The following is a 17,091-nucleotide window of genomic DNA, read 5'->3' as shown; positions in this document are numbered from 1 at the left end:
AGTGAAAAATGAACTTTCCTCCAGTGAGGAACTGGTCTGTTGGCACGTTAAAGAGGCTGAAAAAAAGAGATCAGAAAAATGTGCTATATTTTTACTTAAAAAACTAGCTAAGGAGACTTGTTTTAGCTATTAGAGGTAGGTTCAGAGCTGACAGGTCAGTAGGAATAGAATTTGCCTGTTCCAGCAGCTGTTGAACAGCAGATAAAAAAGAAGTGGCTATCTCCTTCTATTCACCTCTTTTCCCCACCCAAGCACAACATAATTTTCTTTAGGATTCTGTTCCTTTCATACATTTGTGGTTGGAAAATCTGGTGGATTATCTGCCCTACTGCTCTTACCTGCAGGCAAAGGTTGATCTAGATTGAAGTGTAATCCTCCTAGATTAATATATAAGCCCTGCCCCATTTGCTGTGTCACTAAGCAAATGAGTAGCTCTTTGAAGAATGTTTTGAAGCTTGTGAAAATAATTTCTAGCAGAAACTTGCATTTTAAAAGATATTAAAATATGCAGATAGTAAAATGAACAAGCAAGTAAGTGTGCCTCAAGAATAAAGGTACCTCTAGTCGCTTGTTAATCCATCATGGAATGAGAAATGCTTACTTCATAGCTGAACTTGAAAATCCTTCACAACTGGTGCTGGGTGATTTCACCTTCCAATGTAGGTCTGTCTGCATTTATCTCTTTCAGTTTGTTACCTTTCTGCTTAATCACTCATTTTGTATTGAAACATAGCTCTGGGCAGAGTACCACATAGCTATGAAACCGTGGAAAAAGAACACATGAGATTCTTCTGCTGGATTTTGTTTTGAAATGAGCGACAGAGCACTGGCAGAGCTTTTGTGACCATGGTGGACAGTATTGGAGGCACTCATGACTCATGTGGCACCTGGAGACAAAGAAAAGGACACTTGTCCCACCTTGATAGTCGTACTGGCCCCTCCTGCACCACCATTGATACAAGGTTCTAATCCTAAACTTGTTGGGGCTGTGGGAGGAGAACTTGAGGGTGTTGCTTTTTTCCCCAGTCCTTCTGATTCTGCTTTTTGTGATGGATGTTCCTGTAATAATCCTGGTTTGAAAGTTGTCCTTTCAAGCTAAAATTATACAAACCCATTAACTCTTCTCTATATTGCTTATTTTCAGTTCCTGCCTCTAGGCAGAAACATACCCTTGTAATTTTGTTTCCCAAGGTTGTCTTTTAAATCACCGTCTCCATTCATGGGATGCATGTTTACCAGTTATTGGGTGTTTTGATCTGTCTGCCTGTTCTTGTGAAGTCATGTTATCTTGTGGAGAACCTGGACAAACTCCAATGAGCGATGTGAAGGAGATAAATTGTAAATTGCTAAGGAGTTGAAATGGCACATGTACTTTACTTCCTCACCCTAGCTTTTGGGTTTTGGTGAAAACATAACACTTTAAGCTCTAGAGATCTGACAAACCAATGGCACACATTTTCCTCAGTTTGGTAGGTTGACATACATTCATGTTATGATTGATAACTTTTCCACATGTATTTTTGCTTCCACTCATGGAAGTGAACATGCAAAAGATGTTCAGTGTCATTTTTTGTGTGCTTTTGCAGCCCTTGGAATACCTGTCTCCTTAAAGACTGATAATGGGCCAGCCTATACATCCAAACAGATGGATGATTTTTTTAATTTGTGATTTTTTTTTTCATTTTTTCATTTGTGGGGTTGTGCTGTGTCATGGGTATTCCACATTCCCCTAAGGGTCAAGTGATTGTTGAACAGACCCATGGGACTCTCAGGTCCATGTTGTTAAAACAAAAAATGGGGAGTGTAGGGATGGGATATACCCTCCAAGAAAGACTGCAAAATCCCTTAATTTTTTGAATTGTGTTCAGAATGACCTAACCCCCATTCAGCACCATTTCAGTGGACTGCAGGCTCACTTAGAAAAAGCTCAAGTACTTATTAAGAATCTTGAAATTGGAAAATGGGGAGGACCCTTTGAATTGGTAACCTGGGGGTAAGGATATGCTTGTGTTTCCACAGATTCCGGCCCACAATGGGTACCAGAGTGCAAGAGTGGTCTGACCAGGCTTGGTTGCTCTGGCTTCATCATCAGCTTGTTGGGAAACTGGGGGAACAAAGTGAATGGAGCTTATTTGCTTTGAGCTCTGGGTCAGACATGTTCTTTGTTGGGAGTGTTTTGTGATTCTTGTTTGTATAGTTGATCAAGCACTGAAAAAAGTTACAGTAGTAGTTTAAAAACAAGAAAGCGTGGGGGGGATTGGAGGTGGAGATGATGGAATTGAGCTCCAGGCTGTGAGATGCACCTCACATTAAAGTATGTTGCTGATGTGGCAATGTGTGTTAGGTCACTTAGTGAAGAAATACCGTGTCTTGAACTATGTAAAACCAGCTTGTTTTTCACAATCAATGTGTCAGTATCCCTACCAATCTGAGTGTGCATGTAGTTGTCACAAGCCTGAAATGTGAGATGCTTTATGCAAACCAAATCTTAGCGCAGCAGTGGGAGCCAGGCAAAGCCTTCCTTTTCTACTGAATAATCTGGGATGTGGTCTCTTGGCAGCCAGGGCTTATCCCAGCTGGTTCTGTGGGGGTCTTGTGCCTGTTTGCTGCTATCATGCCTGGTCCTTGCCTGACCCTGTGGGAAGCTGGCTCCTTAAGTTGAGCTGAGGCAATGCTAGCGCTGTACAAAAATTACTTTTCTACCAGTGAGCTCTCTAAATTGTTCCAGAGCACTGGTGAAGGGGAGGGGCAGGAATGTATATCTGGAAGCTGGAAAGCTTTTACATGTCTTACAGACAGGGATTTTAAGGAATTTAAGTGCTCCATTTTGAAAATAAAGTTTGCAGGATATAACCACACTGATAGGTTGTGTTGCTCCCTGAAAGAAATCAAATTACCCTCACTGTCAACCTTGCTTAGTACATTTTAAATCACCTGTTTTCTGTGTAAATGGTACTGTTGTAAAAACTGCTCTTACCTTGTAATTTTAATTCTTTTCTTGTGAAGGACACAAAGCATAAGATCACAGTGAAAATGTTGCACTTCCTATTAAGGATCAGAAATAGTCCTGGCACAGTCTTTTGGTGATAGTCACAGGGAGATATGTGTGGTAATAAACAGCTCTTCTAGACTTTGTGCTGTGGGCTCTGAACTTTGCTGTGCTGCAGCTGACTTGCTTGCAATAAAGCCGTTGTCTGTGTCTTTAATGAAGGAGTTTCTGAGGTAGAAATTGCCTTCCATGGAATTAGGGGAGGAGGAGTGATGTGTATTGTGAAGAAAAGCTAAGCCAGGAAACACCTGGCAACCAGATGGCCCCTAGCATGTTTCATTGTACCCACACCTTCATTAAGGATTACTTTGGCTGTCTTGGGTAATAGATTTAGAGGTTTGGGGTCACAAAGAATTAGAAAATTGTAGCCAGTTGCAATTAAACGTGAGTTATTTTTAGAGGACAAAGAAATGAGCTGAAAGCTGAATTAGAGCTACTTGACATGTTAGAGCTTGAATACTAGGATGGTATTTTCTAGGTGACTGACAAAGTAGCCCAATCAGAGGCACAAAGCCACCCAGGGTGGTGACAGGTGGGCTAGAGATGGCAGAGCTGTGAGCAATGGCAGTAATGTGCATTATTCTACTTCCTGAGAGCAGCTGGCATTAGGTACTTCCCTCTGAATATTCATGTGTGCAACAGCTAAAGGTTACTTAGACTATTAGTGTAATAGAACTGTGTGGTTTGCACTGTGATTTGTACAGGCCTGGTTCAGTATCTTACACTTATACTTTAGCTATATATAATTTTGTTTTGTTTCCCTGGCAAAATGCCTTCAGTTCAAAAAGGGCAGGCTCAAGGTTTTAAACTTTTTGGGTGGATTTTAAGAGCATTAGTAGGGAAATAGAGATCTGGGTAGAGCAGTACACAACAGCATTTTTTGTGTTGTTGATCACTTGGCAGCAGTTAGTGGCATGCGTGGGTCAGGAATTCAGGCGGATCCTCTGTGGTTGCACAGAAGTGAGCAGGGGAAAATAGCTTTCCCTCCTACATCCTCAATACTCATCTGCTTACTCCAGCAGGTAGAAAGAGGCATGGCAGCACTGAGGTGCATGGGTGTGTTTTGGCTGTCTCCCAGCTGCACTGGGAGATGCCTTTTCTTGGGGAAGTTGCTCTGTGAATCAGTGGCTCAGATCTCCCAGCTCTTGCTGAATCCAGGACTGATTGATACAGCCTTGTAGCTCTCCCTGCTCTGAAAGGTCTTTAACTACCTTGGGAGAATAACACATGCCAAAGAAACTTTTCTAGTCCAGGACCTGTGTAAATGCAGATTACCTTCCTTACAGACACTTTGGAGCATCTTCAGGAAGCTTGAATAGGTTGTTCATTACTTTCATTTTCATGATGTTGGTGCAAGTAGAGCATTGCTGGCTTTTAATCCTATGTATTCTTTTGAGCAGCTTCTTTGCAGAGAGTATCTCAGTTTCATGTTAAAATGTTTGTAAGTACAATTTGAAAACATTTAGGATTGGAACACCGGTTGAATTACTTGCTAGCATTGATATCAAAGCTTATTGTGAATTTAATGCAGCGAGTTCTGAGGAACCCACCTAAAAACTTTATTTTATGTTTTTAGGTCTGCATTCTGTGAGGTTGGTTCTACAGTCCATTTTAAGGACAATATTGACTTCCATTATGCAGCAGAAGTGTTTGTATTTTAATTAAAAACAAGCCAGTGGTACTCTCCACATGATATGGGGCAGCCACATAAGTATGGAACAACTGTCTTGAAAACATGGATCAATATGATCAGTAAACCTTTTCATTTTCCTGTCTCTCTGAATCTGAAAGGCTATATGGCATTTATTTTACTCTCAGGAGAGGAAAAAGAAAACTTGGCAGTTCTTGAAAGCTTCTGCCCTGGCTTGGGCAGTCCTTACACTAATAGTTTGCTACAATATATGCAACAATATTCTTTCACTGTGTGTTGATGTTGTTTTTAAGCAGTGAAACCCCACAAACTTGGAAAGAAAAGCAGAGGGAGTGTGCCTGAAGGATTTATTGTGCTGGTCATGGTTTTCCCTTTAGAAGAGCCCAGCTGTCTTGAAGTTGAAATTAAAATGTAAATCCTAAATTAGGCATAATTAGGGTGCTTCCTTTAGACAATGTCTGATGCAGGCAGCTTTAGTTTTGGGACTGTGCAAGTTTTTTCAGTGTTTGAGCAGTGAATTAGGGAGGAGATGATTAGCAATTAGGATATTGTGTTGGTGCTCTCTAAAGTTGGGACAAAAAACAGAACATGAGTTCTTTATCCTCAGGAGTCCTGCTGCTAGCAGTGTGTAAATCTGATGTATTTCTAAATGCACAGAATTACTGTTCCAGTAGTGCACTGGTGTTAAAATGAGCAGAAGGTTTGGTATGGGTCTTTCTGTATTTTGTGTGGCATTTTGCAGAGTTGAAATGGAGAACTCCTGAGTTGTCTTGCCTTAGTGGGGGCTATCATGGGCCTGCCAAAGTGCTAAAGACTTCTATGAATTAGGTTGTAAGGCCTTAGCTGGGAATCTTTACTTTGTCTCTGCTGGGCTTGGGTCAGTCCTTGAAAGAAGTGTATTTTTCAGAAACATTGGAAGTAGTAACACAGGCACAATAACCTCATTTTTGTCAGGGAGTTGGAGTTAGTTGTAACACATGTGGAACTTGCTGGAGGCCTGAGCATGTATGGAAGAGTAGAGTTTTGGTTGGAATGAGCCTGGGGAAGCAGGCTGGGACTCATTCCCGACTGGAAGCTGAGTGACTGTGGTGTTTGTTATTCTTGGTTTTGGGGTTTTGGCACCTGCTTTCACACTAAATCAGCTATTGAGAATGTTGTAAAGGTCTCTGTAAAGGTACTCAGGGCTCTCTGCTCCATGTCTGCAAATTTTAGGCTTCTTTTTCTTTCTTTCTTTTTCCCCCATGAAGACTTGTGGTGTAGCGTAGGGGATGTTAATGACAAAATAGTTTCAAGACTTCAAGCTTGTAACCAATAAATAGTATTAATTATTGTTTACAATATTATTTTTGCTAGGGGATGTCATGAAGTACTTACTGAGATGCATCATAAGGACATTCATGGTCTAAAGAGATCTAAATGGTCTTGAGTTTTATGGCTAAGGCTGACAATTTTTCAATCTAGAAAAAGGCCTAGCGTTTAAACAGTATTGTGAAGTGGTCCTGTGTTTGATTTAATCATGGTACATTGATGTTTACTTTGATGGCTCAGAGACATAAATAATATTATAGCAGTGCTTTAAGATAGTGCTTTTTCACATTGTCTAGCTTAATATATTAACTAAGGAGGCAGAAAGCAAAGCAGGAGTTTGTTTTCCTTTTTCCATACTAAAAAAGGTGTTGTTCAGTTTTGGTTTTGCCGTGCAGATTTTCTATGGTGACTGGTGAAGTCATGCTGTTAGATGGAAAAGTGCATCTTTATAAAATGTCATTTGAGATACTGGAAAATGCCTAGCTGGGCTAATGCTGTCACTTATTCTAAGCAAATAGCTTAGATACTTCCTGCAGTTTCCTGGAGTCATATCATGGTCTACTTTAAGTCCTGTATTTGTGAATCTTGAGCTGTGACTCAGGGATTTAAGTTTTTTTTTTTTTTCCATTTGGGGTAGAGACTAAAGTAAAGCTGATTTTTCTGAAACGGTCCAATCCTGAATCTGACAATTTTGTAGAGAGTTACTATGTTTCTGTGAAAGTTTTAAACCAACTCAGTCTTTTACTAGAGAATTATTCCTGCTTCATAATGCCCTCTGTTGCTTAGAAAAATTCTTCAGGAAGGCTTTTTTTCCCCTTAAAGTGCTAAGGATATTAAAATTTTCTTACAAAACTGATTTGCATTGCTGTAGTTCCCCAAGGATATTCCATACTGATCTGCATTGATCCTTATATTGATTTCTGGTAGGCTTTTCATTGTACACCCTTACTCATAAAAGTCTTCATGCATGTTCATATCTGAGTGTGAACATATGACTCCACTGTGCTGAATGGAACTTAATATACAAATACTACTGGAGTCTAATACTTGGATTATGTTGAACAGTGTCAGCAGTAGGGACATGGCTGCCAACACATGAGAGCTGTCACCTGGACAGCTCTCAATCAAAATATGTTTTTACCTGCAGTCAACACTTCATAATTCAGTTTTGCACTGATGTGCATGAATCACTAAACTCTTCTGCAACCTACATTCACATGCCAGGATAAAAGTTCCTGCACATACAGAAAAGCTATAAACAGGAAGCTTTTCCTGTGACAGTGATGACTTACACAGTAAGAATAATGTAGTGCTGTATTGACAAATGTAAAGAATGATAGAATAACCTGTACATGTCTTTTGAAATACAAAAATTCATATTATAACATGATCTTTATGATCAGTTGACAAGAACTATTAAATAATCTTATTAGATTCCAGTTTTACCCTGCTTGCCATGCTAAGATGATTTCTACGGTATATATTGATTAGTATGCCCCTTAGTCCTTTTCCCTCTGAATCATAACTGTGAGAACTTTAGATGGAATAAATAGATTTTTTTTCTTGTTCTGTAATGGGGAAGGTTCTGTGTTTTCTTCCTGTTGCAGGGAGGCTGATGTCAGCTGTGGTTGTGAGGCTCAGGTTCTTGATTGCCAGCTTCACTCTCTTTAAGGAAGGGTGCTGTCATGCAGCACTTTACTGAGGGCCCTGGATATCAGATTGGGTCTGCTATTTCACTGTGAATTCAGTAAGAGAGCAGGAATACAGGATAGAAAAGTGATGATGTGTAATCTAGAGCCTGTTTGATTCACTGAAAAGAGGTATGTATTATTAATTACCATCTTCAATTGAAAGAGCTTCCAAGGCAGATTAAATATTGTGGGGAGTTCTCTCCTACTGAGATATTGTTTACCTAGAATCCTCAGAAGGATTAAAGTCTGCTTTATATTCAGTTGGTAAAGTTAGTACAGCATCCATTTTATAACAAGCCTATTGCTTTCATTTATTCTCCACAAAGATTGTGGGAGGGACAGTAGTAACTTGGATGAGATTGTTAGTGATTTTTCTATAATTTTCTAGACTGTCCTGCAAGTGAGCAGCACAGAAACCTTCCAAAAAAATTATGGCATAATTACTGATGTATTAGGGTTTATGAAAGGATTCCTTTTAGAACAGGGGACAACATATAACAAAATCAATGGCCTGCCAGCTTTAGGGAGAAAGAGAGCTTTTAAAAGGGAGAAAGTGCAGATCATTCAGTGTCACTTGTACATTATCACATGTAATTTGTGTGGTGACTTTTAGGAAGGATGAGAGAGATTTCCTGCCTGTTTAGACAATGAACATAAGTTGGCAAATTAATCTAAAAACATAGGTATGTGAATATGCATGCAGATGAGCATTCATGTGGGTTTTGTTCTGTACTCATTGAAGTAGCAGAGAGAGAGTTATTGGTTTGTACTGAGTCTGAAACTGCGGTGATTCAAAGGTAACTGACATTTCTGTTCACTCCTTATATGCTATTCTACAGACTTGATAGTTCAGCAGTTAAGCTTGGACTGTAATCTGTGGAAATGTTTTTATGAGAGTTATTTTGCAGTAAAAGAGCTAACGTGCATTGTAAGTCTTGATGTGTCAGTGGAAGGTCATCTGCTTAAACACCACCAATCAGGATTTACTCTAGGTATAAGTAAAATCTGTGCCTGAATTACTAATTGTTGGACATTGATAGAATAATGAAACTTAAGATAATTTTTAATTCATGACACCATGCACTGTCCAGGTACCTATACAGGCTTCCTGGTTCATAAATGTTCATTAGTTCATATCATGGACATTAATCCCTTAAGCCAGCTCCAGTCAGCAGCTGAATCAGGGCCAGATGTAACAGGGGGAACCAAGTCTCTCTTGAGCACAGGGCACATAGAGGAGAAAAGGCAGGTCTTAAATCAGTGTGTAGTTTAATTGTTTTGGTTTTCTTGAGGCCTTGAAGCAATGCAATGCAGGTTTTTTGAAGCTGACATAACAAAATACTGGGATATGTGGCCAAGTTCATGTGGGTGGAAAAAAAAAAAGGTGTTACTGATTTTTATAAACACTTGTGTTCCTAAGAAAGAAAGAAAAAAAGGAACAGACTTTCCCAATGGTTCTCTGAGAATGTAAATGCCATTAGTATTTTGGTTAACAGCAGAAATGGCATTTCCTGTGTGTCTTTATTGCTCAATTGCCTTGTCCTAGTTACATAAGTTGTATTTTGTCAACTGGAGCAGATGCGTAGAAAACCAGTTGGAGAACTCTACGAGTCATTCATCACTTTCTCACCATTTCCAGCTAAATTACTCATACTCACAGTTGCTGTGAAAAGAGAGCTCAGGTATTCTGCATCAAAACATTGAAGTTGCATCCTTTCACCTGTAAACTAAATATTTTTTACCTTGTATTTGATGGTATATAGGTGGAAAACTTGAAAATTTGCACAAACATTCATTGTTTTCCATAGAGACAAATCTCAAAAGATTTTAGCAGTGATGTGACTCCTTTTCACCCTTGATAAAATGTTATTTCTTGCAGTGGTTGGAGACAAATTCATTGTCACACTTGTATTTACAACTTATGTGGTGAGGGATGCTTGTCACCAGCCTACATAAACCATTTGTTTTACAACAGTGTATTGATCAGCCCAATGTAATGTTTCATTCATGTAACCAAATCTAAAGAAGATACTTTTTATCAAGAGATTCTATGTGTAGACAATTATGACAGATGTGTAAATAGTGTTCTGGTGATTGAGTTTTTAAAAAGAGTACAGTGGCTTTTTAAAATATTTGGCAGCACACAGTCTGGCCTGGAATTGGACACTCCAGTGGCTGTTCATTGTGATTTGTAGGACAAGAGGCTTAGAACTGCCTGGATTCATGACACTGCTCTTCATTTTTATCCTCTTGCTAGGCTGATACAAGATGGCCCTCTAAAGATGCTGTCTAGTTTTTATTAATCTTATTATCAAGTGCACTCTGCATTAAGAGTGCTTTGCTGTTCAGAGATCTGAGATGCTGCAAAGCTGGGGCAACATTACTTGAAATAGTAATAATGGCCAACTCAGTTCCAGGCAATCAAAAATCCAAAGCAATCCAGGAGATGCTGGAAGAAAACCAACTGAAAAATCTTGCCCCAAATGGAGCAGAGGATACAGTGTTTAGAATAGCAGAAACGTGGGAATCTGTGAGGCTTATTTTATATTGTGTGTCTCTGTTTGTGAGAGCAGAGATTTAAATTGTGCAGTGACTTTTAGCAAATTGGAATGTGAATGGAGGAACATTCTTGGTTTTGCCTCTTTTTGCAAGGCTGACCTGAACCTGCTTGCTGGAGGAAGCTGTTAGCTGTGGAGCTGTTGATCCCAGCAATAAAAAAACCCAGTTGTACTAATCACTGGATCAGGTAGTGGGACTGCTATGTCTTGTTTGCTTAAATTGGCCTAGCAGTGCCTTTCAGTCAGTGTCACCAGGGTAAATAATATACTCAAGATTTATACTGGTATCTTCATTGTAGGCCATAGGTCTTACAATGTACATTATTAAATTACTGTAGCTGAAACACCAGAGAGATTGGTCCTGGAGTCCCTTGGGGACTGTGGTATTGCACATTAACTCCTCACAATTTACTTAATCAGAGCATGAATTTATTTTTTCAGAAAGCCTTCTCTTGTGACAAAAGTTCATAAAGCAGCTAATTGGAACAGAGGTACATCTGGGACTCTTAGCTTCCTTCTGAGAGTAACAATCTCCTTTTGTGCATTTCTGTGCCAGGTCTCTATGAGCTCTTCTTTGTTCTTCTCACTATAAATAATGCTGCAGGAGATACCTTTGTTAATATTAATTGTCTTTCAAAAAGAATGTTTTTACTCATTTGTGATATATGGTAAGGTGATAAATCTCCAATCTGGGGATTGTTACAGGGCACAGCTGTAACTCTGGATGAATCAGATTTCAGCTCTTCTCCACCCTTGTCCTACTCTGATGTCCAGAACAACATCTTGCCAGAAGAAATTGTCCTGCCTAGCCTAGGTAGTCTGCCTTGCAGCAGGTGCACAGTTTATATTACAGCACAAATAGTTTTATAGCAAGGAAACTTAGCTCCAGCATCCCTTAAGCCACGTGAAAACTTAAGTCCCAATTTCAAGAATCCCAAGGATTTGCCAGCCTTGCTGCAGCTCCACAGACTCCATTTGACAACTCTCTGCACACATTAAGATTTTCACGTGGCTGAATTAAAAAAGAGAAAGCTCTGCTTTAGGAGCTAAACATCTTAAATTTCAGTAAGACAGACAGTAAATAAATACATACCCTGGGACATATCAGAACATACCCTAAATACTGATGAAGTTTGGGGCTTGCTGCCCTCAGTGATGTTCTGTCCTGAATTAGCTGCTGAAATCTAGACTGATTTTATTTTCTGTTCTTTTGGTTTACAGACAATTCTGACAGCCCCATTAGTGTTGTTTTGTTTATCTCTTCCTCATGACTTCTCATCTGGACAAATACTTATTTTTGGATCTTTTTAATTGTGTGTGCAGTTTTCATTACCACCAGAAGGCACTTCAGAAGGATTAACAGTAATTTAGTGATGGACACTCTGCTTTGTTCTCCACTCTGTTTAGAAATGAGAAAAGAAGTACTGATTAATGATCATCAACTATCCCTCAGGTTTCTCACAGGAATTGTATTGTTATCTCATTTGCAACAATTTTTATACCCTTCAACCCTTAAACTGGCTTCATGGATTATGGCTCCAAGAAGATCAGAATAGCAGAGGCCCAAAGAAAATTACTTATCTCCTTGAACAACAAATCTCACAAACTTGGGATGCATATTTGGTGCAGTTCTGTCAATCATAGTCAAGAATGTCAAAATCTAAAAATATGTTTATCAGCAGAATGAATGTTTATCTGTGCAGACTCACAGTTTATTTAAGGTATCAGTAATATTCTAAAGGACTGTAAATCTAAGCAAACCCTGTACTTCTACAGGGCATTTTAGTAATAAACACTCTAATATTTTCAGACTTTTACCCAGTATGGGGGAAGAAACTTGTCATTCAGTCAGCTCTAAATAATGATTTTTAAACATGTAAGCAGCATGTCTGGCTTTGTAGTGGCAACAGTAATATAGTTGGTATTTTTACAACATATTTAATTGTGCGAGCTAACACAAATCCTAATGCCAATGAGTTCCACTTATTGTTCATTATTTCCTGCACAAACCTCACCTGTAGTACAAAGGCAGTGAAACAAAGCTACCATACCTGACTAAGCAATTAACAGCGGGAAAGAAGCAACAAACCAGGAACAGCAATACAGAAAATGAAGGATTATTTCATGCAAATGCAATTAATTAATATTATATCACTAAAAAATTATGTTTTGTTTACCATTCACAGACTGTTTTTACTGGATGTAGTGCACTGTTCTTTTTGTATCTTATTATAATAAGTATCAAGAAAAATAAACTTATCATCCTGTTAAGAAAAGGTTAGTGGTATGCAACAACTCACCAAATATGAAAACAAAATGCTATGAGACAATTTTTTTTTTCCATGCTAGACTTGACATGGAGCTACAGATGAAATCAGTACCTCATCTGAGTCATGCTGCATGAGAAATACTGTAAGAACTTCTGAAGAGTTTCTGATTTAAAGACACCAAACACACCCCTGCTGTCCCAAGGGGAGCAGCACAGCTCCCAGCTGTTCCTGCTGGGTGGTGAAGGCTGAGATCCTGGTACACAAGCACCTCTCAGTTCCTTCTCCCAGCATAAGCAAATCACACACCACAGCTGCTGGCTGGGGCATTACCCAAATACAGTATTGAGGAAACTACAAGGTATATATTTTTGATGCTGACCAAAGGAATATTAGCAGAAGAAGAAAGAGACCACAGGGGAGAGCTAATTAAACCTCTCTACCCAGACAGATGTTTTCATTTTCTTGTTGTTGGTGTGGCTGGCTTTGGTTTACTTCTTCAACATTTCTTTGTTTGTGTATGATCCATCTACTAAATACAAAAGCTATATCAAGCTTTACTGTCTAGTAATAACACTGGGACAGCAGAAACAAACAAACATTTTACTCCCAAAGAACATACTATTACTAAGAAAAGTGGTCCTAGCTCAATTCCAGTAGTTCAAGCAAACGGCTCCTGAGTTGTTGACATACTGCCTTACAGGCAGTGGTGCCTGTGAGACCTCAAAAACAAAGTTTAGATCTCCTATTTCATCTCCCTTTCTCATTCACCAAGACAGATGGAAAGCAAATGTATCCAGAGAATTATCACTGTGACACTTCCCCAAGACAGAGAAGCAATGATATTTGTTCAGGAAATGCATTATGGTAGATTATCTTACTCTCCATTTTGCAGTGCACATGAAGCTTTCAGCACCAGAGAAATTATACTGAATCATTTTGTCTGATGGGAACCTACCAGATAAAATTCCAGAGGTCAGTGAAATTCTGCTCTTAGAAAGATGGTCACACAATTACGATGTTCATATGTTCCCATGCCATAATCATTTGCTAAGGGATACTGTGCAGATCTGCTCAGATCTGGCAGAGAGCCCAAGCATAATAATGCACTGGAAGAGATCATTGTGAAAGCAATAAATCTTCATAATAGTCTGATATTAGCCACAAATGAAAGGTGCTGTTTATCTCAAACATTTTTAAGAGCTTCTGAAAGATGTTTTCAGCCATTAAAGGAAGACATTTTTTAGTCTAAGCATTTCCACAGCAGATTCCCAAGATGGTACTGAGACACAAACCAGAAGCTGTATTGCTCCTGTTTTTCTCCCAGGTTCATTCACTTTTCACATCCTACCTCATAAAAGTCAGTCTTAACTAGGCAGAAGATATGTGACCTTGGCACAAGTTACAACAACAGACAGCAGCTTGATCTTGGCAAAAACATTTGTTACCCACAGACTAGCCAGTTCACCATCCTAAGCAGTTCACCTAGATCTCATCCAGCTGAACTTCAAAATATCTCCAGGACTGAAGAGTCTACAACCCCTCACAGTCTCTCTTCCAGTGTTTGACCTCATGATACAAAAGGGGTTTTTTAAATCTACCTGGAATTTACCTTGTTTCAACTTTATCCTTTGCCCTGGCTCCTTCATCATGCACTTGAAGAAAAGTTTGGCAGCACCTGTTCTACATCCTTCCTCCCTACAAGGTAGCTGAAGGTAGCACTGAAACTCCTGAATAACTTTCGCTCTTGGCAGATGGAAGAAAAACATTTCCCTGTGTCTCTCCTCAAACCTTGTTCCCTTAATTGCTCACTGGATTCATTCCAGTAGATATCAATGTTGGTTTTACACCAGAGAACCTCAAACTGGCCATAATATGCCCTGCTCACAGTTAGCTGTGATTCCAGAGCTCACTGAAGGGTGGATTGTAGCATGTTTCAGCTAAAAACAGTGCATCTGGTGCAACTGAGACAGCAAAGGACTACAACTCTGCAGAGTGGCACTCCCAAAGACAGATATAAGATGCTTACCAGAAATTCTGATTTACTTTGTCAAACCTTTGCTCTTTACTTCCTTTGCAGAGATACCTCTGTTCCCATTGCGAAGCATTTTGGAGATTCAATGCTTTTCCTCTGTTTTGAAAGCAAGAAACACCCTGATGCAGTGTATTACATCTGAACAAAAGTATTTTATGGATACAACTCCAGCTTAGAGCTAAATCTTACTAGGAAATAGCACAGTAGCTCCCAATGATGCATTATACCACTGTTATGGAATTTCCCAGAAATGCAGTGGCAATGTGGAGTTCAGCTCTATCCACACTACTTGCTGTGACACACAATATTTCTCACACAAAATGGAGTAAGCGTTTGAACTCTCCATGATAGGACACCTTATCAAGAAAAAAGCATAATAAAACTAAGTGACTCAGAAAACTGAGCCTGAGTAAAAGGCAAAACCCTCACTAGCTTCTTAAAACAAACTTGAGTCTCTGTGCAGCAAGAGCATTTTAATGGCTGGAGAGGTTGATCTATTGTCATGCAATCCATTTAACTATATAGAAGTCCAGAAAAGGAACACATTTTAGCTGTTTATGATCCCCCACTTAAAGTGACTGGAACCCTCTAAAAATAAAGTATGTAATTAAGCAGCCAGAATATCTTTAAACAAATCACTGCCATCTTTTGGTCTGACAGTGAAATCAATGAACTCCATTTGATCTATCAGACTTTTCAGGACAAACACTCAAACCTGCAGACACAAACTATGGAGTTGCTGCCAGCAAATATCTCATCCCTGCATAGGGGCAAATCAAGGCTAAATCTTGCAGGGAAGGCCTAGTAACAAGAGAGGGTACAAATTACAGGAAAAATTCCTAACCTGCCAGCAAGAAATTAAATGACCCATCCAGTTATGAATCACCACTGGTCTACGGCAGCAGAGAATGCCCTTGATTGTCACATGGCCCATGTAATCCTAGCAAGGGCAAAGCCCTGAAAGTACTGTGTCCACAAAACAGATTCTGTAATTCTTCCAATTACAGGTTGGACCAAACTATTTTCTTTTCAATTCACCCACTCATCCCCACCAGTTTTCCCAAGTTTTTGATCTCTCTTCCCAAGAAAGAACCAAGCATTAGCTAAGGTCTTCACTTGCAGGTGCTGCTTGTGCCTCTGACCACAATCACTTTCAAAGACTCAAATGCAAACACTTGCTCTAAACAGTGAGCTGGTTTTAAATTGCAAGAAAGACTTTTTAAAAATAAACACAAAACTGGCCTTTCCCATACTTCCTACGTAAGAAAATGCATTGGTAGCTCTCCAATTACTGCTCCCCTGTCATCATAAACACACTATCTCCTTCTGGGGCTGCTTCCCCACAAGCTGTGATTTCAGCTACTTACAGGAATTTGTTGAACCAAGCTAAGTTAGCACAGTTACCCAGTTCAGCAAACTGGAGCACAGTTGTCTCCATCAGAATGGGCATCAGTGGCTGACGCAGTAACATCTGCCACAGGCACATGTGCTCCAAGAAGAGGACAAACAAAAAGTTATTATTTTGGGAGGTACCACAGCACTGCCTATCTGTGCTATCTTTTTCCAGGCCTCACTCATTGTGCTGCTTCACCCAACCCTTATGCAAATAGCCTGCATGAAATTCCATGATGGTGCAATCCAGCTGCTGACAGACAGAAAGCCAGGTCCCAGGATCCACTATCCATGCAGTTGACCCTCTTCAGTGGCAGCGTCAGCAAAGATGCCAAAGTCTGAATGGTTACAAACCTCAAATGGAAACAGATGCTTGCTCTCCAGGAATTGACTTATTGATGGAAAAATATTAGTGCATGAATTCATTAAAACCTATTCCTCCATCTCTGAGGCCTGAAGAATAATGCAAGCAAGGATTTGCAATTTATTTACTACTAAAAAAAAAAAAAAAAAGCAAAACAAACTCAGATCTGTTATTTAGAGAGGATTGTTTCAGCAACTCCATCCCAAAGTGCTAGGCTGGAGTCTCCAGATTGGCCTCTGTACAGGGTACTATCTCAAATGTTGCACACAAGCTGCATGTTTCCTATTCCTGTTTCTCTGTGCTTCCAGGACTATTCATCCAGCTTCCAGAACAGTGAAAAAATTCGTTTCAAAACAGAAACATGTAAATTAACTCTTCATATTAAATTTATATTTGTTTTCCCTTCAGAAAACTCTGCATTCAGTATGCCAGACACTATTGCCAATTTACCAAACAAATTCACTCAAAGAGAATTATTGCAAAGCAGACTGGAATGACTTCCTGGAAATCACTTGGGTTTTGTGCAAGGCATTGGCTCTCCTCAAGGCAAAGGAAGAAGAGGGAATGGAGAGCTCATACACAAACAGAGCCACAGTGGAGTCACGGCATCCTGGAGCAATCCACTTCTTTCCAAAGCACTCCAGTGGAACCAGAATGACTATTCCAAGAGTGCACTGCAGATCAGGATGTGTGCTGCAGTCACAGCATGCTGCATGATGGAGAAGCTGGCCCTTACTAACAGAGAGAGTGTGATATTTTTGATAAGCTGAAGTTCT

General features: G+C 39.6%; 1 protein-coding gene across 40 annotated transcripts in view; it reads left to right on the top strand.

Annotated features, from left to right (window-relative positions):
- Positions 1-17,091, top strand: part of MAP2 (microtubule associated protein 2) — a 212,356-nt gene that overhangs the window by 10,073 nt on the left and 185,192 nt on the right. The window contains exon 2 of one of the 40 annotated variants that reach the window (XM_079311159.1): positions 10,699-10,823. The exons of the other annotated variants lie outside the window; for them this stretch is intronic. The gene's annotated coding sequence lies outside the window, so the exon portion shown is untranslated. The remainder of the gene's footprint in view (positions 1-10,698; positions 10,824-17,091) is intronic. 40 annotated transcript variants of the gene reach the window in all.

Source organism: Erithacus rubecula, assembly GCF_903797595.1.
Source record: "Erithacus rubecula genome assembly, chromosome: 8".
In the NCBI taxonomy this organism is placed as follows: Eukaryota; Metazoa; Chordata; class Aves; order Passeriformes; family Muscicapidae; genus Erithacus; species Erithacus rubecula.
Note: the sequence above shows the minus strand (reverse complement) of the source record. Positions and strands in the feature narration are given on the sequence as shown.